Source organism: Agelaius phoeniceus, chromosome 6, assembly GCF_051311805.1.
Source record: "Agelaius phoeniceus isolate bAgePho1 chromosome 6, bAgePho1.hap1, whole genome shotgun sequence".
NCBI lineage: Eukaryota > Metazoa > Chordata > Aves > Passeriformes > Icteridae > Agelaius > Agelaius phoeniceus.
The window spans coordinates 22,990,398-23,015,693 of NC_135270.1; the positions used below are offsets into that span (position 1 = coordinate 22,990,398).

The 25,296-nt window shown below is 36.9% G+C and overlaps 1 long non-coding RNA gene across 18 annotated transcripts in view; it reads left to right on the forward strand.

The window, feature by feature from the left end:
- Positions 1-25,296, forward strand: part of LOC129121596 (uncharacterized) — a 75,050-nt gene that overhangs the window by 32,598 nt on the left and 17,156 nt on the right. For 9 of the 18 annotated variants that reach the window (XR_013182748.1, XR_013182749.1, XR_013182750.1 and 6 more), the window contains exon 3: positions 8,392-8,599. The exons of the other annotated variants lie outside the window; for them this stretch is intronic. This is a non-coding gene — a long non-coding RNA (uncharacterized LOC129121596). The remainder of the gene's footprint in view (positions 1-8,391; positions 8,600-25,296) is intronic. 18 annotated transcript variants of the gene reach the window in all.

Here is a 25,296-nt window from a genome sequence, read left to right on the forward strand (position 1 = left end):
AGCTAAGCTGCCTCTGATGTTTCTTGGTCCTTTGTTTTAGAAGATGGTCATCAAATCTTTGATTCTTACTTGTCCTGCAAGATATTTTATTTGTGAGGCTATTGACATTCCACAGTCCTAAAAAAAGTCCAAATTGAAAGTTCTTATCTCCTTGTTGTTAATCAGGATCAGGTGCCTGACGACCAGCAATTGAGATGTCCCTGGACCTTTCACCAGGGAAGATAGGAAAAGGAATGTGGCCTGAATGTCTTATGTACAGTAGCACCAGACCTGAAAAAGCTGATTTCCTGGCATTGGTTCGTGCCTTGCTGTAAATTTTGATGGATGCTTTTCCTGCAGTTGGCCCATTCATAGCTGCCCTCTCTTGTGTGGATTCTCCAGAGCCTAATAAGGCAGTCACAGTGCAGCCTTTGAGTCCAACCTGGAACATTTACCTGTCTCTGTAAGTCTTGTGGCCACTTGTTTCCACAAAACTTGCAGGAAGTCAGTTACCATTGAGACCTGTATTGGAGTGCCAGGATTGGCTACAAACTGTCAGTGCGTTCAGCAGTTATTGAGCACTCTTATGGTCACTTTCTGTCTGTCTTGTCCATGCACAAGTACACACACATGCACACACACAGCATGATCACAAACCTTGTTGCCATAGGAAACCAAGCTAAAAACAAGCAAGGTCAGAAGGCATGAGCTCATTGTTTTTCTTTTCCTGTTCCTTCTTAAAAACTCCTTGCACAAGCTTTTGTTATTCATTAGATTAGGCGTGGGTTTGGATGCTAGGTAATGGAAATTGTACTTGCTGCCTGCTAGTTTTATACTGCATGACATGGTGGTGTCCATCATGGTGTTTGTCTGGCTGCCATCTTTTCAGGCCTTGCCTCACTCCCTAGTCAGTCTCTACAAGATTTGGCAGTGGTACTTGCTGCTTTGGCTTGCAGTTTCCTTCCTGGTCCCCTGCTTGTTGTTGAGAATGTCTCCCATAATCACTTTGATCTCAGTGCAGAGTTTTGCCCACCTTGAAAAAAGTAGCATCATCACAGGAAAAAAAGATATTCCAAAAACCCAAAGCAGGGTCATCAGTTGTTAAATATTACAAAAATCGCTAGTCTGGTTAGAACTAACTCAACCACTGTCATCTTTGCTTTAGAATAAATATTTATAGTGTGTTATGACTAAACCTTTATAACACAGAGGTATTACCTGGGCAGGAGATCTGATGTATACCACGTCTCTCCACAAGGGCCATGAAAGACATACTTTTGGTAACTGTTCATGGATAACTTTTCTTTCTTTGTTCCCCCTAGTAGAGCAGCAAAGTGCCACATTTTTGATCAAAATGGTTACTTGCAGAGACTTATTTGTCTTTTCAATATGAATTGTTGCATTCTCTTCCATCTTCTTCTATCAAATACACTTGCAAAGTACAAGCCATAAGGAACAGGAACCCATCTGGATATATATGTTTAAAACAGCTTACATAATAATAAAGCACAGTATGTATTTTTTTTAATTTAATGTAAACATTCAAATTAAGTGCCTACAAATGGGCACAGTTATTTGTACATGTTCTGTCACAAATAAATCAGAATAAATCAAGCTTCATATTTTCTATATACTGTTTTAGAAATTCAGAAACTGGACGCTTACTTGGTTATGGTGGCCTGTCACCATACCAGGGAAGGCTTATGCCTTGCTTGTGGTTTTCTGTGCTTTCACATGTACTTGCTCTTATGGAGGTTCTGGTCTTGGGTAAAATCAGAGAAGTTTCAGACTTGGAAAATATTTCCTCTTGTCCTGTCTGGATGCTTTTTTGCTCCAGTGGATGGAAATGATATCTTAAATATATATATTGTTTATTAATGATTCCTTTGCAGTGGAATCATTAATAAACAATAAATATTTTTATATATATATAAATACCCCAATCCTATCTGCATTTCTACATCTTCTTTCCCTGGCTTTGTCAGCGATGCAGAAACAGAGTACCCAAAGTCACTCAGCAATGTCTTCTAGACACCTCAGTTTTGTTAGGCCTTCTAGGGACAAAAGCTCTTCTCAGCATCAAGAGTTTATTGAGGAGGGGGAAGAAGCCTGTTTGAGTAATGGTGGGAAATGTAAAATTTGGAGCACTTCTGGGCACCAATAAGGGCATGGAAAACACATTTTCTAAATCTCTCTTTTACCACCCCATCCCCAGGTTCCCTAGAACTGTATTGCTGTCTTTACTAGTTGTATACACAACGTTTTGGCTGCCCATGGTGCCAAGCCATGAAACATTTGAAGTCTGGGAGCCATGCTGATGTTATCAGGTCAGCAGAGGAAGGAACTACTAGAAAACAGTTTTTTGCAAAAGCCATCTAGGAGATTAAAGTTGCCACAGAGAGTACACTACATTCTTTCAAATCTTAGGCATATAGCTTTAAAATCCTTAAAGAAAAGGAAACTGGCAGCTCACTGAGAGACACCTCAGACCTGGCACCATGTATCTTGAAGGCTCACATCACTGGCTGTGTCCATGCTAGTGAATGATACACATCCTGGACCATTCTCTGGCACTGAGGTCAACTGGCACAAAACATCCAGTATCCATACTACTAAGCTGTCTTGATCTCCCAGGACATATGCAAAATGTTTCTTGAACACAGTCTCTAGCTCGTGGTAGCTTTCAGTCATCATGCAGGAGCTGTTCAGGAAAGTGCTCTTTGGTCCTGGCCTCAGCCATGCCAGGGTTCTTTGAGAAACTATAGAGGTGCCAACAGTGACGTCCCTGGCATCATTTAATGTTTCAGAGAAGGTGTAGCCAGAAGGCTTGCAGGTGAATTGTGAGTGCCTTTGCTACAGCAACAAGATGGAAGGCTTGATTCTTTTAACAAGGGCTGTAATTCCTTCTCTTTGTCAATCCCTTTGCCTTCTCACTCAAACCTGAGATTTTGTTCTGATGAATGCTGGAATAGCTTACTATTTTCAGCTGTTTAATAGTTTGCTGTTGTGATTGTATTTGATTGTGTTTGAATTTGTATTTCCCCAAGGATAGAGAAAGGGGTTCTATAAATATTATTTGTTTTAATTAATGAATGTCAGTTTCTTTTGTAATGTAGTAGGGCAGCAAGGATGTGCAGTGGGAGAGTGACCAGCAAGGCCAGAAAGGCATTGCTGTTTTTATTCCTGTGCCCCATTCACTGTAGTCCCTGTGCATCTGCTTCCAGAAACTCTGGCACAAATGCCACCATGAAGGACATTATCTATTATAAAACCTTTGCTAAAGCCCCAAGGTACTGAAGGCAAACAATAAATTGCTTAATACCTTCTCAGGTATTTTTTATGACTTGTAGTTTGCTGACACGATCCACAGAGACCCTGTAATGCAGGCCCTACTGAAAAGATGCACTTGGTCAAAAGTTTTTTATTTGAGCATTCAGACTATTTTGATCCCTTTTAGGCACTTCAGAAGACCACTAGAATTATTTTGTGCTAGTATAATCTTTCAAGGTACGTCTTCATTCTGGAACATCCTCTGGTGCAAGCTCTGGTTGAATTTGGCTGGGCATGTTAACCAGGCTTCTGCTCACTGAGTCAGAGCCATTTGTTGGCCGTGGTCTAGGAGGCACACTGTTAGCCAAGGAGAAGAGGTTTCATTCTGGTGATTATTTTGTTAACTGAGAAGACTTTAAATTTCTTGTTAATAATATTTTACAAAGCTACACGTCAAAATCTGAAGTAAAAGACAATATTTTCATTCAATGCTGATATATCCTGGGCAAATCAGTGATGATACAGGGCCATGAAGATTCATTGTAATCTGTTAAGGTTGTGTCTACATTCTCAAATGAGTGTATCTAGTCCTAGAGCTGTCTTGGATAAGTGAACAAAATATCTTGAGTGTTTTTGCTATTCTGAGGATTTCTGTTAGTCTGATAGTTGAGTGAAATATTCTGTGGGACCAATGCTGTTTGCTTAACTCATGGGAGCTAGTCTGCTTATTTCATGAGTTAGCAAAGTGAACTGGATTTTGTTGTTTGGAAGCCATTCAGAAAGCTGTGCTATGTTTTTATGGAGGAGCCTCCACTAGTGTGGATGTCACTATATCATTAAATCAATGGGAAATCTGTGGGGAAGTTAGAAGGTATGGCATTGAGTTTGCAATGTTTTGAGATTAACAAACACACCCTTGAAGAGGGGCATGCACAGGGCAGATGGACCCAAATTCCATCTTTAAATGATATTAAGTAATATTCATGGTTACTTATTATGCTATATATTTAGGGCTTCTGTGGATATACAGCACTGGAATCATTATGTTCTAAACTAAGAATTTTAGAGTAGTTTTAACAAATCTTCTATTCATCTGTAAAATCTGGAAATGTATTCTGTCAATGGAGGTTAGTACATAAGACTCATGACAGTTGGAAAAAAAGTGAACTTTTGTTTGAATATAACTATTTGTTTTGATGGTAATTGAGGCAATTCCTTCACTTTCCACAAACATTCATTAGATGACATTCTGTAGAAAAACTGTCACATGCAATGATGCATTTCTGTATCCATATGAATGCCTGAACTGGAACTGCATGTAGCTTTTAGGAAAGCCTTTGATGGGTTATAAGTTTACCAACCAAGGGTAAAAAAAAGATGTCCGGTGATTGGGATGACCAACAAGCCCCTATAAATACTAATTTATGAGTGGTGAGTTCCTAAAGTACACAAAACAGTCATTTTAGTGAGTAGCTTGTGAGCAATCTCATGGGCAGAAGTATGTTGGCAATTACTCATTCAATAATTTGTGAAAAATATATCTGCTCATTGACATTTTGAAAAAAAAGAAGATAAATCTCTTAAATGCATTGCAGAGAAATATCTTGCCAGCTAACAACCCAAAACACACAACTCCACTTACAAATATTTAGCCAACTTCTGATTGATATTTCTGAACTTCTGATATTTCTTATTGAAAGAGGTCTGTCTACATCCTCCAGTTCCCCAAACAGCAGAAAGGTAACCCCAGAGTTGTGGCACAATTTGAATAAAACCCCAAGTCTATATGAGTGGCTTGGTCCTGGTCTGAAATTTGCAGCTGGGTGGCTTTTTTTTCAACAAAATTCAAAATTTTAATGCGTGGATATGTTAAAAAAAATGGATTTCAATTTGAACGTTGAACCAAAATTCACTTCCGAAGGCTGTTATGCATGAGTATTAGGGATACACATTTGAAAATGCAGCTATTGGCAGTCATTAGTTTAAACTCCTCTGCAGACCACAGGTAGATCCAGAATAGCTTATAGCTTGTGATTTATGATCTGCTGCAGTTACAAGATTTACGAGGGCCCATTCCTGCATCATTCCCTTCTCATTGGCCCTGAGAATCAGTTCTCCCATGCTACTCCTCTGTGACATGCCTTGGAGGTTCAAAGGAGGTTTGTTTCCTGTGTCTCCTCCTTCCTTTGATGTCTTTGCTGAAACTCCCAGGAAGAAAGGTCATTTTTAAGGGTATATTTTTATGATGTAGACATGGGACATGAATTGAGACTGACAGATTCATTTTGTGCAGGATACGTGAACAGTGCTTGCAACTTGTGGTCCATATGTGCATGGACTGATTTCATATTGGCAGCTTAGCTGGCATTCAAATGTCATACTTACAAGGTTATTTGTGCAATTTCAGCCTCGTTTCAGTAGTGGCTGGACAACAGATCCCATCATGTATAGGCACAGAGCTCTTCGTGTATTCCTTTTCTGGCTGGGGGGGGTAATATAATTTAATGACACAAATTGTTGGTTTTTTTTACAATTTTCTAACTAAGACTGAGTTCCTAAAGCACTGTATTATTAAAATGGTTTCGGACTTTACTAAAATTTCTTCTGGTTCTCAAGTATACAATGACAACCTTAGCATAGTCAAAACAGTACCCTCCATTACAATTTGATAATTTAAGATTTTCTTTAGATATAAAACAACTGAAGTAGAGATATTTAATTTAGAGATATTTTCATTTAACTTCTTCCTGAAATATACAATGTTTTTATTTATATTTTTGGATTTCAGCTTTCCTCTGAATGATTTGTTATCCAAAACAAAATCAGGGCTTTTCTAGTACACAGTAATTAAAAAGATGAGAACTAACAAGTACTAGAAAATGAGTTTTGTTCATTGTAGATTGGTGACCTGGACTGCAATGCAGAATGCTGATGATGACCTGAAAGTCAGAGAGACTGAAAAGAGTGACAAAACTTATTACAAAATGATTACTGAAATTGTTAAGAAATTTGTGCTTTGAGGCAGTCATGTGTCTTTAAGCTTGTCACGATTCACAATTCAGCTTCTTCTTTTTTAAAGCATTCGGTGATGAGACTGAATACAGCATTCCCAGCAACTCTGGTAATGTTGCTGCTGCTGGCTTAAAATATTCCACCTTTTGTCAGGGCCCTTCTCCCCACATGGCTTGTGTTAGTACACCTTACCCTGTTATCAAGTGTCCCCCTTCTTCTGCCCCACTCTCCTTTCAGCCAATGGGAATTACAGTATAGGTTTTTGTGAGAACAGGGGTTGGCCCCCTTTCTCAGGATTTCTTTCCTCAAGAAACAATAACTGTGCACAATGCCTGCTTGGTTTAGGGGAGTTGTTTATGGTAACTACTTGAGTTCAACAGAGTTTTTGTGTTTTCTTTTATTGTTGCTAATTTGAATTTATTTTTAAAAGGGGAAATAAATTACCTAGACAGGAAGATATTGATGCAAATTTCCTTACTGCTACGTTAATAGGATTGAAATTAGGAGCATGTACATATTTTCAAGAAGCATCAAAAATATATAACTAATTTAGGGACCTTAGAAAGACTTCAGTTTTAACAGAAATGTAATTCCTTGACTTGCTTAGCTCATCTGTTTTTTAAATGCCATGACCAGGACTGAAAACCTCTTTGTATCTTCAGTGATTCTTCAGGATTGTGTTGAACCTTTCCCGAGAACAACATCCTGCACAGCTCTCTCTCTGTTTTCTTCAGGGTGCTTCAAAGACTCCCCAAACTAAACACTATAACAATTATGCTTTACAATACATTCCACCATATATCATCTTCATAGTTTTACCTGGAAATTTTGTGAGGGAGTTCCAACAGCAAAACCTAAACTATGGAAGTGTTGTAACATGTACTGCCACACATACGTACATGCAATTGTTTTACAGCTCAAGATGAATAAAGTCTATCTCTGAGATTAGTACTTTTTAGGCAATCAAATGCTACAGAAATATAACCCTTCTATTATTAATTTCTCCTTTTGTGTACAGCTATCACTGCACATTCAACCCAAAGGATCTTGTGGTGCTTTGCAAATGACATATGTACAGGAATTCCTTCTACAATGAAATGCCCAGGCTAAGAGGGTGGGCTGCAGCCAAGAAAATAATTAGCTTATAGCACACTGCATAACGTTTGTGAACTGCATGTGTGTAAGGATCATTCTGGCCAAGGGCATACCAGACAGTACATCTCACAAGTGCATCCTGCTGGAAAAGTCTAATATTTAAAGGCTCTATTAAAATTTCAAAAACTATCAACAGCCTTATTCATTATAGTCAGTATGATCCACTAAGGTTTTCTTTTTATTTACACATGTACATCTATTTTAATACCCATACATACAATTAAAATGTTGATTTATCATTGACATCCCTAAAACTTCTCTGTTTTAACCAGTATTTTCCTTTAAGCACCAGGTTTTAATAATTGATGATAGAGGGAGTTTGAAGAAACTTAGCATATACATCTGAAAGGACAACATACATCTATATTGACTAAGATAGGGCAGTATATATCTTTATTGGCTACTGATACTGACTGACAGCTCTGAGTACCAGGCTATACACAGACTTGCTAGTATAAAATGTGAGCTAGACAGGGAATTGTGTGTGGACATTTATCTTTTTAAATACTCCAGCACCTGCTACCTGTTTCTTGTTACATATGAAGTGCTGCTAGCTTGGAGATCCCCAAACATTTTACCAAGATTAATTGAGTTATAATCCCATTTAAATGGGGAAAAAAAGTAATAAAAAAGTTCCTACAAAAACCTAAAACTTTTTTCCCTGTTTAACAAATGAGAAACCACCAAAGAGTTCTATGATGTGGTGAGCCCTGAGTTAATACTTATTGTCAATACTGAGTGCCACAACTACATCTGTCAAGCACTTTCTCTGACTGGATTTATCCTTCAGTTTGCTTTTGGAGTAGAGGCAGCTAGTTGTTGTGGGACTGTACAATCCTACCACAGTGAGGTGGTAGGATTTGTCCTCTCCTTTCATTCTCATCTCTGCACTGACTCTCAGGATGCCTCTATTCTCAAAATTATTACACCAGCTCTCAGTTAATGCTGCTATTCAGGTACTGTCTTTTTCGGCAGATTCCTCTGGAAAAATTTCTTCTGCAAGTCCTTTCAAAGGAGATCTACCAGTGAAATGTCCACAATAACAGATTGAAAAGGATGATAAAATAAAATGGCAAGGACTGTGTGGAACCAAACAGCAACTACTTGCTGTCTTCTTGTAGAAAACCCTTGCACTGCTCAAGCATCTCTACGCTATTGCTCCCTTTTCTTCATGCCCCCCAAGGTATGTCTGGGATTAGTCTAATTTAGAATATTAGCTTTTCAGGAACCAATGTTTTTAAAATATTTTACGTATATTGGGATATATACATGTATGGCACCATGTCAGTAAGAAGAGGGAAGGCATCAGCAGAGTTCCTTTAACTCAAATTTATGTGTACTAACCAAAGTGTTCATTATTTCTGCTCTTCCATACTTAGATTTCCAAGTCAGATCTTTCATGACAAGGCTGTAGATGGAAAGCTGTACTTCGAAATAAAACTTTAAGAAGTAAAGTGGGAATAAATGATCTTTATAAATGTAATCCAAGTAGTTATTATTTAATAGCTGATATTTTTGCTTCTCCCTTCCCACTTACTGCTGAACAGCAGCAGCTTATAAAGAGAAAGAGCCTGACAGGGGAAAATAGCTGATTTTTTTTTCTGGAAAATAGAGTTTTCTCTCTGGAATGTATGTAAGTGCTGGCATGTACACACTAAAGTGTGCATGCATTTAATGGAATCAGTAGCTTTGGAACATTATACGTGGTCCCTCTATGAAAAAAAAGAAAGAAAAGAAAGATGGTTCAAGCTGAAATAAATTTCTGATTTGGTCAGACAGCAGTAATGTGGGGATATGTAGCCAGGATGCAAATGCCTACATAATGGATATGCTCTCTGACTGTCCTCTCCGTATGTGTCTGCATGTTGGTGAAGTGTTCTGTATTTGTTTTTCTGTCTGTCTGGACATGCATTCAGTCCATTTTACCAGTTCCTCCAAGGTGATGTAAGTCATAACTCACTTAGCTGTGTTTGTCAATGCTCATATTTGAGTTCATTTGAGTTCTGCGTGTCCTAGTCAGGACTTGTGCTTGTCTGTAATGTATGGATGCATGCATTCATGTAGATATGGTCAATCTGCTTTGGTCTGATCTGGAAAGGTGAATAAGTCTGTGCAGAAGAGTGTATACAAGGGAAGTTTACTTTTACTAATTTGCAGACATTTAGCATATTCTTAGTATACAGAATGCTGACCACTGAGTGCTTGTGACAACATCAGGGTTAGTAATGATGGCCAACGTTAAATATATTTTAATTTATCAAGATAATAATGTCCATATTCTTGCAGAAAACTGATTGTATTTTCTCTCATTCACACACACACACACACACAAAAAAAACCCCAAAAATTACAACACTGTGAGAAAACTGGCCTTTGTTTCTTAGGGGAATGCAGAATATGGCCAAGACTGGTTTTAAGAGGTTTTTTGTTTGGTTTGTTTCTGGTTTTTTTTGTTTGTTTGAGGTTTTTTTGTTTGCTTTTGCCTTATGTTTAGAAATACAAACCTTTAGATTTCTGATGCCAAGTTTGGAAAATGCATCCCTACTAAATGTTTTACAGGCACTTTGAGCTGTCTGGTGAGCCAACGTGAGAGATGATATTCATCAGTTGTTCTGTCTACTTAATTTGTTAAGTGAAGTAACATTTCTGAAGTGGGAGCATTTCACATAGTTTTCCAAAGAACCAGAAATTTTTTTTATAATGGCAACAGAAATAAAAGTAATTCTTTCTCCAGCACCTTGAATAAAAATAAAGACTTGATTTTTGTATTGCTTCATTTAGTAATTTAGGCCCATGCAAAGCGAGTGCAAAAGAGGTACTGATGATTATTTTGCACTATTTTCTTACCCGAGTCTGGAAATGTGATTCTCTAGTATGATACAGAGTAGCAGGATGGTGAAACAGGTGCTTATACAGAGCTGGGTATACAAGGGGCAGGACAGCAGAAAATTAGGGCATAGGGGCCTATCCCAATCCCCCCAAAGGAAACGGGAACTGGATTAAGCCTAAACCTCTAATTACATAGGGGTAATAGTCTATCAGAACTCCCACAGCAAAAGGGAGTTGGAACAAACCCAAGACTCTAATTGCTTTTTTTCCTTGACATTTTTGTTCATATATTTTGTTTACTCTGGCTCATCATTACATTATTTTGTAATTATTATGATAGGATTAGTGGCCATTAAATATCTGATTTCTGAATGGTATGGCTTGTTCCTTGTCACTGATGTCCCTGATCTATGTCAGAAAGGTTTGCATATTCTGGTTGGTATAGCAAGAAATAGACACATTTATCTAATTGATTGAAATGGATCAAGGCTTATATGTTCCCTATCAGCACCTCAGAGAGCCATACTACTTTTCTGTGTACAGAAAACAATAAAGTGCAGGGCCACACCAGTGCTTTTTTTCCTTCCCATTTTTAAATGCTGGTGTTCATTCCAATGTCTTTGAACTTCTGTAGTGAGGCCTGGATCTGTCTAAGGAATTTTGTAAGAAAAAAGTGTTACTGGCCAGGTGAGAGATAGCACTGTAACTTTCTCCAAGTAACGGCTATCTGTCATTTTGGAGCACACCAATACATTTGTTCAATTAGTTCAATACTGGATTTCTTCCTGCTCTTCTAAGATTAAATCTGCAGTGGTATTAACATGTCATCTACAGTGCAGATATTTGGATATTTGTCCCCTCTGAATCCCATCCCCAAACATCCCAGCTCTAGAGTCAGAAGAGAGTTCTGGCACATGCCAGGCAAGAAGTATGCCCATGCTTCCAGAGGTACCCTGACTGTGCCATAGTGGCAGTGTCAGAACTACAGGGCTGTACAGAGGCCCTGATATGCGATGGGAATTCACTGGTGACAGTAGAAACTGCATGCCTCAGTCTAGGCAGGACTCCAGGTAGATGACGTCAGCGTGGCTTGGAAAACATCAAAGTAGGAAATATATGCTGGAGCAAGGAGCATTTCTGCAGTCAGTCCTCACAACTTAATTTTACTTAGTTGTCCATTAATAATGTCCCGAGACAGAAGGGTACAGCTTTATTTTTGAGATTTTATTGATTTTTCCTAATTTGTACTTTCAATTTGTGACCCTAATATGTAAGCTCAAAATTAGGGGAGGGCTTTAGCCAAGACAGGTGTAGGCTTCTGGAAAAGTTTTCTCAATGAGTGGTGGAAACAGGCAAGCACATTAGCTATGGATTTTGATGAATTAATGAAAGGGTTTAGATAGCAATGTTGTCCCAAATAAGAAGGTTTTACTCATCAACACAGGAGATCCCATCCACTGTATTTATCTGGGGAGCTGGGAAGGAGATAATTATCAATACTCATTGGAAGGATATGGTGAATCATTGATATAGCTCTTTGTTGCTTTCTGGGACAGAAGGACTTTGACCAATTTGGAGGTGGTTTGTTCCCAATTAAGATATTTTTGGCTACAGCAGAGGTACAGAAACTTTGAACCAAATAGTAGAAGACGTGTCTGTCAATTAAACGATCCAGGAGATGTATTGGTAAGTGACCTTCGGTTACAGAGTTATAAGGACTAAGTAACCTCAGTCACTTCACTGGAACCATTCAAGACTTAAACTGACAGAAAAGAGGAAGGAACGTCTTTGTCTTTGAAACCCTTTTATCGCTTTTAGAATAACGCAGCCTTACCATGGATCTCCCAACTGCAGCAAGAAATATGTTTTTCTTTCAGACTGAACAGTATTTTGGTGTTTAGCTCACTTGACATAGTCTCTGTCAAAGAAGGCCATTTTTTCTTTATGAACTTACAAACCTGGTTTGCAGTGTTTCCAATGCGTACACTAAAATCCGTAGCACCAATCTCACTGCAGGCTTAGCATTTGTTAATCTTTGGAAGGGACATTTGATTAAGAACAAACAGGGCAAAATAGATCACGATAAGCAACAACAAAATTTTTAAAAATAGATTCAACTCTCTTGATTAAAACAGATTAATTTTTAAATTTGCAATGAAAATTAGTTAGATCTGTTGCAATGCTTTGTAAAAAGTAGTATCAGAAGGCCATTTTAGTGACTTGGAGTTTGCTGCCCTGGGCTATGTGGAGACTGGGAACTCAGGGAGGATTCAGTGTTCAACATGACCAAAGTACATCAGCACTTAGATACTTCAGGATGTGTGATGGAAGTGAACTTGTAAAAACTGCTTCCTTTAGCAGTTCCATATGCTAGTGGTAACAAAGGTAAGGAACCTATTTAAAACATATACTTTAACCAAAATATTTACCTTTGCATTGCTTTTTGGAAAAAGCAATGTAAAAATACATGTCAGATCCATTTTAAAAGATAGGTTCTCTTTTACCATGAGAGAAAACCACGTGTTTCATCAGTGGGGACTGACATTGAGGTAAGCAGGTCTTCTCTGTGTAGCTTTAATGACAAGACATTGTCATGCTTCCCCCCCCACCTCCTAAACAACAGATGCAAAGTGTGGTACACCTGCAACCACTGAAGTTGTTGGAGTTTTGGGGGGGTTCAGAGGGGCTGGTTCTGGCAGAATTCTGCTAGAAAGGGGGAAGTGCAGGTTTTGTGATATAGCTTTTGTAAATAAATACCTAAATTGCATGTAATTTGACAGCTAAGCATTTCCTTAAGCACTATTATCAAGATGCTGACTAAAAAGTAAATAATATGAAAAATTTCTGCTAGTAAAATCTTCTCTTTCCTAATATAAAAAAGTGGAGAAAATGCAAAATGTTTTTTGCCTTTTTTGAAGGAAGGAGTGTGTATGAAGAAAACTATTTGAGATAAGTTTAAGGAAAAGATGTTTGAATGCAATAATGTAAAAAAACCCAAAACTTTAATAGATTTTGCATACATCTGTAGTTCATTGTAACCAGGGGAAAACTGATTCTTCTGCAGAATGTAGACAGACAACATACCACTGGCTTGGACTGGGGCTCTGTATAGGTGGCATATTGGCCCATGGCAGAGAGTGACTTCACTGTGTTAGGTGATAATGTTTTAAACAGTTATTTAAACTAAAGTTTAAATGTTTTAAACCCACATTTCAGCCTCCAAAATCTGAAAATAAAGGTCCATTTTACTGCCTCTCGTAGTGCTTATTGCAGATCTCTGTGCTACAGTGGTAAAGAGGTCATGATGCTTTCCCCGGCAGACTGAGGTCCCACTCTCTGTAACTCATACAGGTAGTTTGCCAGCATTTCACTGATAAAAGTACAAGCAGTGGATCTGAATTCTTACTGGCATAATGAGAGAAATTGCTAAAATCATTGCCACTGCAGATGTTCACATCAGTAACTTTGGCTTTAGTTTGTCAGTAAAATCTTTCCTCTCAAAATGCTTGGAAGTCTTCTGCCATGGGTCAGTGTTATGTACCACCTAACTCCAGTTCCACAGAGTACATTTATGTGTAGGGAACTGAATGCCTGTGCTAGGAGTGGGAAGCGTTTTGCAGTCGCTTCTCTGTAAGATGTGTGCCATAAACCTGCTGTAAAGAGTTAACACCACTGGGGGCTAACCACAGAACACTTGCTGACCTCAGGGAATTTCAGCAGACCATGCCCCAAGCATGTGATCACTTTTGTGATCAGACCCAATGAAGACGTTGCACAAGTCATGTGTGTGTTGAGGGTTCAGTTGTTGGTTTTTGAAAACTGGTCAATGGCTGTTGTCTTTAACGAAAAAAGTGTAATAAAAATGTTGTTTTCTGCTTAATGCAGAATGCTTTAACTTCTTAGAGGATAGCTCTTAGTCTTTGCTTACCAATCTGGCCCCTCAGGCTGGTCACTTCCATGGATGGGTAGTGCAGCTGAGGGTGCAAGAGCACAGCAAAGGACATCCCTGAGACTGCAGTCAGTGGGGGGGCTACACAGAAGAGCCCTGCCACAGGCAACAGACCAAACTGTGACCATTGGATTCCAGTTCAGTTATAGACGTTGAAAAAAATGAACTCTGGCATTAAGGTGTTTGATTAACCCTTTGGAAGTGAGAACCTGTAAAAGGTGGGGGTGGGGGGGGGGGAGGTTTTCTAGGAAAGCACTGAAATATCATGATGTATTGTGAAAGGGCTAATAAAGGGTAAAATCAGCAACTCTATGGCTCATAATACCTGTGGAGCATATATTTTTTTTAAGTGGACTAACTTTTTTCATACCTTGTAATAGTTACCTTACCTGTATAAAAGTACATTTTCTAGTTTAAATAATTGTCTTTATTCATGATTAATGGGCTCTGAACTTGAACTTGCCTTATTTACAATTAAGGAAATATTCAAAATCATCTGAATATCCCTAATTTGTATTTATCAGCAAGGGATTTTTAAATTCTTTTTAGAAGTTTAGAATAGGACAACTTATGAATTACTTTTTAAATAGTCTCACATCTTTCTTAAATAAAAGTTTGATACACATCTAAGACTGAAATTTTAGCTGTTCTGTTTTAATTTAGTGAGACAGTTTTTGGCTCAAAAAAAGAGTAATTCTGAATGGAAAAGTTACCAAAGCTTTATTTTTGGCAACAGCTTTTCAAATCGACGTGAGGTGTAGTCTGTTGTGCCTTGTGTAGTTTCAAGCTCTTGCTCTGCTTGAAGTGCTCACGATTTTGTTCAATCAGGCCCATAACTATCTTTGTCACTACAAATAGAGCCATCAGTGTCACTCTATTCCAAAAAAAGATGTTAACCCTTTCCTGCCCAGCACTTTCTCAAAGACTTGCTGCAACTCCAGCAATTTAAAGAACTAGATCTTTGCTGGTTGATTTGGTAACTCTTTAACAGACCATCCTGATTTAACTCCTGGTTTTGGATAATATAAAGGAGTTTTCACCAATTCTCTTTCTCTGCTTTTGGTTCACACTTTCTGTATTTACTGGGAAAATTTCCTGCCAGCTTGCTTCTTTGTCGGTGGTGGGGGGGGGGGGGGAAGAGGTGCAGCCTATGACTTCACCAAATAGACTAGACATCAAGGTCACAGGTAAAATAGGCAGAACTACTATTTTCTCCAGCCGTATACTAGCAAAAGCATGCATCACAAAGGCATGATCTCGACCAGCCTCCCATGCTTTTCCATTGCCCTCACCATTTGACACCTGTAGGTTTGTGGATTGGAAGGCAGCTTTCATCCCAGCTGTTACTGGTGCCCTGGGTCCTGAGCATGCAGGACCTGTGTGCCTGGGACCTCACCAGCCTGGGGGCTCACAAGGGTCCTGCTCTGTCTGCACCACACCCTGCTTGGGTTCTGAGGCAGCTTTACCTGAGAGTAAATTGCACTGCTTACTGAAGGAGTTGGGAAATCCTGGGGGCTACATTGAAACAATTCGTTCCAAAGTAGTTTTGTCCTGTAAAATAGCTTTGATTAACATCGGGACTAAACATGCTTTTTGTTCCTTACTGAAAAAGTAAGGAATTTCTGCTGGCTATTTGGAGGCTAAATCTTACAACCTCTAGTGAATATTCATGCATATTCATGAAAATAGGATAAAGGAACTCAATAGGAACATTTCTGTGGATCAGAATTATTCCTAGGAGTGAAGGTTAACATAATATGGCCCCAGCAAAATCTCCAATTGATAATGCTGCAATGCTTCCTCTTTTGGTACCTGGCTTTTAGAGCTGAGTTTTGAAAGCAGTAAATCAAAAATAAAAGTTAAAACTTTTAATTTCATGTATCCAATTGCATTATACATCAAACAACATTAAGTATTCCAAATGAATCAAAAAACAAGTAAAAAAGCCTTTAGCTGTAGTTTTGTTTGAGTTTCTTTTCTTGGCTGTTTGGGATCTGCTATAATAAGTTCTACAAAAATTAAAATCTCCAGGACAAGCAGCTTGAATCTATAACTAAATAAGCAAAATTTTGCACAGTACTAGAGTTTTTAAAGTAAAGAAATTGGTGATTTGATTTGTAACAATAAATTGCAAATTTAACTTTGGAACCAGCTTTTTCTTCCAGATAGGGGAGGACCAGAAGTAGCCAGAACATTCAGAGAAGGTAACTATACAAGCTTTCAAAGCTGCTTTTGTAACATGCTGTCTACCACAAACATTATTTTCACAGAATCATAAATCCATACTTTCATATGAAGAGAAATTTCATACAAGTCTCTTGACCTCCATAGTTAATTTAGGCAAAATATCTTCTGCCTTTATATGTATTGCCTGAAATTACTTCTTTCAGGGAAAAAAAAATGTCTTGAGCTTTATGTAGCTTTTATTTGAATATATTACATATTGTGAAATATTGACACGCAGAGACAGGTCCTCTTAATTGTCATGAATTTGAACTTGAAGGAAATTAAAAATTAGAAAAGAACTAAAGTTAGGGAAAACATTTTAGAACTGCAGGCACCAGCCAGATAATTTCAGTGGGCAGTTTTTTAAAAAAGTGAATATTTATACTAAATAGCATCCAGTTCAGAAATAATTTTCAGGGAAGATATTTTCTTATATTCTGGGAAGTTAGACTCCTAATAGCCAAAGTACTACGTAGCATGCAGCTAAATATAAAACAAAATAAGCTCAGTTATCTAATATAGATATAAATTCAAGTATTTGTGAAATCTATTTAGAGCAGTGTTTTATACCTTGATATACAGATGAAAAAGCTGAAGTGGGAATATTGTATGCTTTAGCTAAAATACCAGCTAATTTTTTTTTCCTTTTGCTGGACTTATTACCTAACAATAAAAAACAAGAATAAAATTATTGAATATGTCCAAAGAATAAGCATATCTAACTGTTACTGAATTCATGGTAAAACATGGTAAAAGTTAGGAGACAACTGGATTTTATATTCTTCTGGACTGATCCTGCTGTCCTGAAATGAGTGGCTAAATTCCATTTGCCTTCAAAGGGACCTGAATTTCATGTCAGCTTTTTAAATAGAATTTATTAACTCTTCAGTATTCTGCTAAATAATAAAACTTCACTGTTTGTTAAAAATCAAAATAACAAAAATTATAGATTAAAATCTAAGCAAACAAGGACTAGCAATTACTGTTTAAAAAAGCTTTTGGAAGATAGCTATTGGTAAGCTATTGGCTGATAATTTAATAAAAAGTATTCAGCCTTATTTAGCTACTGTTTTAAAGTGGTTTATAGGACCTAGATGTTTTAGAGTCTCAATTAACATATACAGGATGCAAAAGAAATAATGCCCTGCCCTTGCAGAATAAAGGTAGAAATATGTTTTGTCAATTAAAACAATTAAAACAAGCTGCTGAATCTAAAATTTAGTTACCTAAGAATTGACATTTTAATGTTAGCATTAGAAAATAAAATAGGGATATCTTTGCATCAAAAAAGAAATTCTTTTAACAAAAGATACAAATTTAGTCTTTCAGGCATTAAAAAAATTTTTTGTATTTGTGAGTTCAAGTTTTTAGTTTAGTAAATACATTGTTTAAATAGTAGGCAGAGACAACCTTTGAGGAAGGACAATTGGTAGGATTAAAACTTAAAGTTTGTACAAAAAGAAAATACTTTGATAAGGGTAAACACTAAGCATAAGCCAGTTTGGGGTTCATCACTATCTCATGAATTCCTTTATATCAAACTAATTCATATGACTTTAAGACAAAATTGTTAGACTTGTTACTCATCCTTACTGAATATGTTTCTATTTAAAAGTTATGTTTTTTCCTCTTTCAAAAATTGTTATTGATTTTTCTATAGAGAAGCAGAGAAAAAAGTAAATTCAATAATAATTCACAAATACTCCTTCTGTTGAAGCAGACTTTTTACTCTGGAATTACTAATAGGAAATTATTTGAACATTTTTTTAAAAAGTTAATTTATGTAAGAAGCTTTTTGAAAGTTATAATATTATCTTATAACTAACTGCAGCTAGAATACAGCCTTTTTTCAAATTGAATACTGTACATAATAATTAACAAAACATGTGGATGTAGATACAGTAACAATTGTTAGAAACATTAATTTGCATTGTTGAATCTTAGTGGGGAGTTTGTTCTTTCTTAAGGCTCTCAAGTAGTTAGCAATGAAAACAAATTGAGATTAAAAGAATCTGTTTCAAATCTTCCTTAAAAACCTGAAAAATTTTTCTAAACCTGTAAATGTGGTTTGATATATTTTTGCTTATAATGTGTAGGTTATTTATAAATACTTTTTGGGAAAAAATATTTTTTTTGGGATAGTTCATATCTCATTAAACTGACTGAGCAGAGAGGGCTACATCATATTTGTTTGTAAGTTTAATTGAGACTTATTTAATAGAAAAATGAGCTAGATAAATATCCTACATCAAGTTTTATCCAAATAATAGCACTTGTAATAATTATTATATGTTAAAAGTCTCCTATTGATCGTGTATCTGGAAGCTCTCTGTTCAGTTTCTATTTAATATTCTTGAAGTTTTTTCCATTTATGGCTTTCAGAATAATAAACACAACATCCCTGTTGTTTTTGAAATTAATAATAAAGAATAAGTATTTTTTTTGTTTTGACATCAAGAGAAATTACTGACAGAAGGAAATATGCAGCAATTTTGCACAAGTAACTTTATGAAGTTTTAAAGACTTTGCAGGGAAAGATTTAAAAGAACAAAAACAAATGACACCCACCCCCCCCCATATTTGAATAAAAATATTTCTAAATGTCTGCTGCAATTTTTTTAAGAGGGGAAACACCTTTTTTGCATTGGCACTGTATTAAAATTCAAATAAAAACATCAAAATTCATGGTGAGAGTTCTACCACAGACCTTAGCTTTTCAAAGGTCTGGAAAGCTCCTTAAATTTAATTGAAACTACTTTTAAAAAATTTTGTTATCATGTACTAAGCAAACCTAAGTGTTTACCTTGGAGAAGAATAACTGGATGTATCTGATCAATACAGAGAGGAACACCAGAAAAGTGATTTTTTCAAAGAAAAATAATTATTTTCATATAAAATTTAAATTGATGGGCATTTGTTTCTGGCCATGTTAATGCTATAATCAGGTAGATTTTACTAACTAAATGGAAGGTAGGTACAGCATGATCTGAAGTGGGAGGGAGCTTAGAGTAGAGTTGCCTCAGTGTAATGGCAGCACATAAATGTCACAAAGAAAGTTCAACTTCTTGGACTACAGTTTCCACTGAGATACCACCTTAAATTTAAGTTTGTGAATTGTATGTGCTTCAATGAAATCATGGGCTTCTAAAACATGTATTAACAAGCTTAAACGTGATTATGTTTTTAACTATTTCATTAATTAGAAAGAGAGCTCTGTAAGTCACAATGTGAGCCAAAAATGGAAATTAGAACTGATGTGTTAATAATATGATTCATTCCTTATTTTTAAAAGAACAATTTTAGAGGTGAATAGTAAATTCTCCAGAAAAAAATCAAAAATGTATATACCTCTATGAGTTTTTGGAAATGTTTTGTTCTCCTGTCATTAATTATGACATTAATTATGTCATCTTTTTGTTCTCCAGAAATTATGCTAAACTTGTGGAAAGGGTCAAAATATTACCAGTTTAAGTCCTCCCAAAAATTTTTCAAATAGTTCTGTATTTCACATTACAATAAGGCATATGTGAAAGATTATTCAATGTAATTAATTAATTTAAAAATTTCCAATTATGAAGATTCAACTATAAATTATTATTCCAGTAAATTCTTATTTTATAATATTAACTTTTTTTCTGTAGGATACCATAAACATAAGACAAAGTCCTACATTCAAAACTCCAGCTGATAATAGAATAAGATTAGGCAAAGCAGAATTTGGAATGCAGTTTCCTCATTTCTCACTGTAATTTTATGACCATAGGAATATGTATATTAGAGGTTCCAAATTAAATACCTTTCATCTGCTACAGTTTTCTAGATTTCTATTCTATTTACCAAGACTAATATTTTTGCCACAATTTTCATTGTTCAGGTATTTCAAATAAGAAGACCCAATTGCTTGGTCTCCGGTCTCTAAAAATCCACCCTGTCAGGATGAGAATTAATTAATACAGCTTTAATTAACTTTAAGTTTTTTCTTTCCCTTTTTCTCCCTGGTTAATTTGGTAGAGGGCAAAAATAGAACTCAGATCAGTGTAACTTCATCTGCCATGGCAGGGGGGTTGGAACTGGCTGATCTTTAAGGTCCTTTCCAACTCAAACTATTCTGTGTTTCTGTAATTTCCTAACTCATATCAAATCCTCTGTTTCTGTAAGACAAATTCTTGGGGTAATAATGACATGCTGCTACTAGCATGAATTTGTTAACCTAAAATATACCATTCATTAAATTTAATTCACTCAAAAAAATCCAGTTAATTTGCCTCAATATTTATCAGAGTTGCAAATTGGGATTTTAGTTATTAAATCTTAGTTTTAATGGTCATTATACTTATCATATAGAATTCTATTTAAACAATCAGGCCCCACGCTTTTAAGATTTAAAGGAACCATTCAAGTCAGCTTCACCACTGTTCTGCTATAATAATGCAGTAAATCTGTATTTCATGACATAGGGATTTAAGATAAGATGGTACTATGTGCACAAGGGCATCTAATTGGAACAAAAAGGAAAGCAGTCAGAATAGGAGGATATCTGGATTTAAGTGGGTTAGCACCAAACTTCTTTGTAAATTGCTTAACTGAAGATATGAAGTTTCAATTAATCTAGAAGCATAGGTGTGAAGATGTGAAATTATACAGACTGTGTAATGTTTATAAATCCAGCCAAGAGTTTGTCAGTGATCATTGGGCTCACAGGATAGCAGTGACCTGTTGTGCTGCAGCCTAACTCCCTCCTGGAATGGAGTGCAGAGTTGAGATGTGCCTGAGGTGGGGTACAGGCTAAGCTTTGCAGCTGGAATACAAGCCTGCCCACCCTCAGAGCAGCCCAGCTCTTGGATGGGGACCACTCCAGGTCTGTGGTACCAAAGTCTTCCAGAAATTTAGGGTCAGGCCTGTTTTGGTAAAAACTATTTGGCTACATTCTAGTGCATGGTGCAGTTGGTTTCAATTTGGTTGTATTTATCAGAATTTTTATGTACAATATTCTGTATTTATGGCTTGGATGTCGTGATTATTTTAACTGCTTGCTTAAAAGAAACTGAAACTTTAGGAATAGAGAGGAGTTAAATTTTTACCAAAGAAAATATTGTACATAGAACAGACTCTGATAATACTCTAATAATCGGATAGATAATACACCTAGCTGCTGCTGTATTTATTCCCTATGCATATAAGTTGGGAGGTAACATAAAGCAAGAAGGTATTAATGGCTGCCTTAAACTAACAACTGGTAAAAATCAAGTGGATGCTGACAGAATCACTTACAATTTGTGGGCGTTTCACATATGTCTCATTTTCCAAATTTAATTAAAATTCAGAATTTTTCCTGTATACATTTTCTGAAATTTCAGAGTTCACTGGTCACACAAAGATGTGCAACAGTAGTGAAATGTGGGTCATAGTCTTCAACTTCATGGCATACAAGGAAGGTTCAAAAGGGGGTAAAAGTCTCAGCTAGGTTGTGCCAGTTAACAGTGTTCTGTCCATGTTTAGTTTATTTGAGAAGTTCAAACCAAGTGAAGTTTGAATTAATCTGCCCAACCTTCTCTTTTACTTGAGTTTATACTTTGGCAGCTCACTGGGTGCCTTTACAAAACACAGTAAGACCAGCTCCAATGCCATTCATGTGAGAGACAGAAAACCTGAGCAGAAATACCTGACCTTAACCCTTTGTGAAGTGTCCACTTCATACTGCTTTGATCAGGAATATGTATTGGGCCACTGTTTACACATAGGTCTGTAATCTATTATCATAACTATCAGGCTAAATTTTTCTTCTTCTCTATTCTTTTCTCATTTCTCATTATTTTAATTATGGTTTTGTAGCCAGAGAATATTTTGCTATTAGCTGTGACCAGGAGTCCTACAGTATTTAGACAAATACGGTAAAACACCATAAATTTAGAGGTGCTGCAAAATCATACAGGACAGTAAGAAATGTCCATGGAAAAGACTGACAGGGCTTAATTTTTCATAAAAATCTGTAAGATCATTGATGTAATTTTTATACATAGGTTTAATTTTTTTTTTTAATAAGAAAAGATCAAAGTCATACCTGTGATATTTCTGAAACCAGAACACTGCATTTCCTTTTTATGGAAGTCTACTGTATTTTGTTTAATCCCATTTAAATTGTTACATCATGCTCATAACTGCACTGTTGAAAAGCCACTCGCTTAGTGCTAATGAGTGTGTTTTGATACTTGAGAATGACTTGACTTGGTTCCCAGGAAAGGGATGGCTGTACCGTATATCCAAGATTAGTTGGACACAGCTTGGTTTACAACCCATGAATATGCATTCTTGAGGGCTAGCAAAGTATGGTTTTGGATGGTCCTCCTGAGGATAAAAATGATGGATGTTCTGTTAGTCTCCTGTTAGTAGATGGTTTCTGATCTTCATTATGTTAGAAATTTCTAGCCAAACTTTTGTCGTCCAGAGGGTGTTATTTTTTACACTAGGGTGTTAAGAGGGTGGGAGAAGTAAGGGGTCTTTTATCTTTTGCAAGAAGTTTAATATTAACTGAGTTGAACACCATTTGCCTAGGTGCCCTGGAATGTCAAATAAGATGTAGAAATATATTTCTATGTAGAATATACGTATGAACATGTAGAATATGAAGTAAAATAAATTATTTAAGATTTGCTGTGGGAGAAATCACACACCATCTTCTCCCAGAAACAGCTGGGAAAGGACTTGGGAGTGCATAAAGCTGGTTTAAGAACAAGAAAACAGAAGGACTGTTTGGCAATAAGTTTTTTTTATAGCTGAATCTCTTCAAAATGGTAGAGGGAAATTGAGCAAGCTCATCAGCTGTCTGCATACAACCCAAAAGGTACCAAGTTCATAATACATTTTGAGACAGGTGAAGTAAGCAGGATTTTTACACATGCTGAGCACTTCCTCCAGCTAAAATGAGTCGTGTGTAGTTTCTTCCCATTCATCTACTAATATCTCATTCAGAAGGACCAATGCTTTCAGACGGTGAGGATCATGCCCTACTTCTCAATTGTCGGATACTGAATATATGGCAAAAAAGTAGTCGCTAAATGATGTGCCATTAATTGATCAAGTCTGATAAATCTGCTACCAGTCAGGCCATCATCAGGGAAAGTTTTATGTATCTTTCTTTTAATCTCATAGGGAGGTAACCTGTGGTGCAGTTCCCTTTCCTGTTAGCAGGCAGCTTATGCACTTCCTTATTTTGCAATCTACTGTATGCAATGTCATTGTGTCCTTTATGTACAGTGTTTATTGAACTTTCTGAATCTGTGATTTCCTTTTGATTCACCTCTCTCCCTGTCATTTTCTTGAATTCTTCCCTTTTTTGATGATAGATTTTTGTAATTGTTGCCTGAAAAATAACTTTTTCAGGGAGACTGGACTCACTGACAGTAAGCCAAGGTAGTTGGTAGATCAGTAGCTACCCTAGATACTTGCAGGATCTTCTCAGTCCCCAGTTGTCAAAACTGAGATACTCCTGACAAACTTTGGGTTTTTTAACACTGTGAATATCATTGTCCTTTGGCAACCCGTGGTTTGAGAAACAATTGTTTAGCAGAGGCAAAGTTCCCACTGAATGATGAATTCCCCAACAGCACAGTTTTAGGAAGTGACAGAAAGCAGGTTTTTTTAACCTGGACTCAGAGAAGGTCTGCTGATAGTGGCAGAGGACCTGTGTAATTCCAGAACAGCACAAAGTCTGTGATAACCTGAGTTACAGCTACCTTCTCTCATGTTTCTCTACAAACAAAATTATTCTTGGTAAGGGATAGGGGCGATAGAAGAGGTTTTGATGTTGGTATATTTGCTTTAAATGTAAGGAAAGAATGTAAGTATTTTTCCCTGTGTTGTATATCCATTGTTTTAGATCCTTGATCAGCCAGTCTTTAGTTAGAAGTTGCAAAAGACTATTGGAAATCTATGAGGTTGTGTTACCTAGTTGTTTAAAATAGGGCCAGATAGCATTTCTAACCCATGTGTTGTAATAGCCACTGTGTCTCTGAGATAACCCTGCTGTGCAAACAGGAAGATGCTGTTCTATCACAATCCAAAGGAGGGGTTCCAACGCTACTGGGATTCTCTGCATGGATCCCCATCCCCCAAGCTAGCCTGGTTATTGCTATGCTCATCTTGGTCTCTCCTATGTGAATGCCCCATTGAGTTAGGACCAGGGCACTGCTTAAAGATCAGGAAAAGGTAAAGACAGCTGAAGTCTGGTGGATTTGAGACTGAACTAGAGTGAAAGAGAGGTGAAAAGTCAGTGATCCTAGGCTGTGCTCTCTTCATCTGTCACAAACACTGTTTGACCTGTTCACATCTCTGTTCTTCTGTTTAACCTACCTGTCATGACAGTTACTCTCCACTTGCAAGGATTATGAATAATGTGACTGTTAAATAGTGCCACATGTTATGCCTGGTGCCTTCCAAGACAAATACACAAGCAAGTATTTGTTAATAGTTGCTCTGCTCCTTGTTTCCAGAAGGAAAAAGGAGAGAGGAGCAGACTGTCCTTGTGATAACCTCTTGTACTTCAGCAGAACCTGTCAGAAGAGGGCTGCAAACCATTAGGAACCCCAAGGAGAGACTGCAGAGCCCTTCAAAACTGCTGGCATGGCTAGGATAGGCACCTCATGGAGAATTCCCTTTTCAGGAATTAGTATAACATTAAGTATCTTTGAAGTAACACCAACCCTCTTTCCATCTTCTTTCCTGTGTAGCTGTCTTCGGCCTCTCTACCACTCTCACAGTATTTCAAAGGGTTCATTGAAATACTTGCTGTGAGGCCTTAATATCCTTATTATTGGAAGACAAAAGATAAATGGCAATCACCCAGCTAAAATGATCTGTTTTTTCTAGTTTTAGAAACA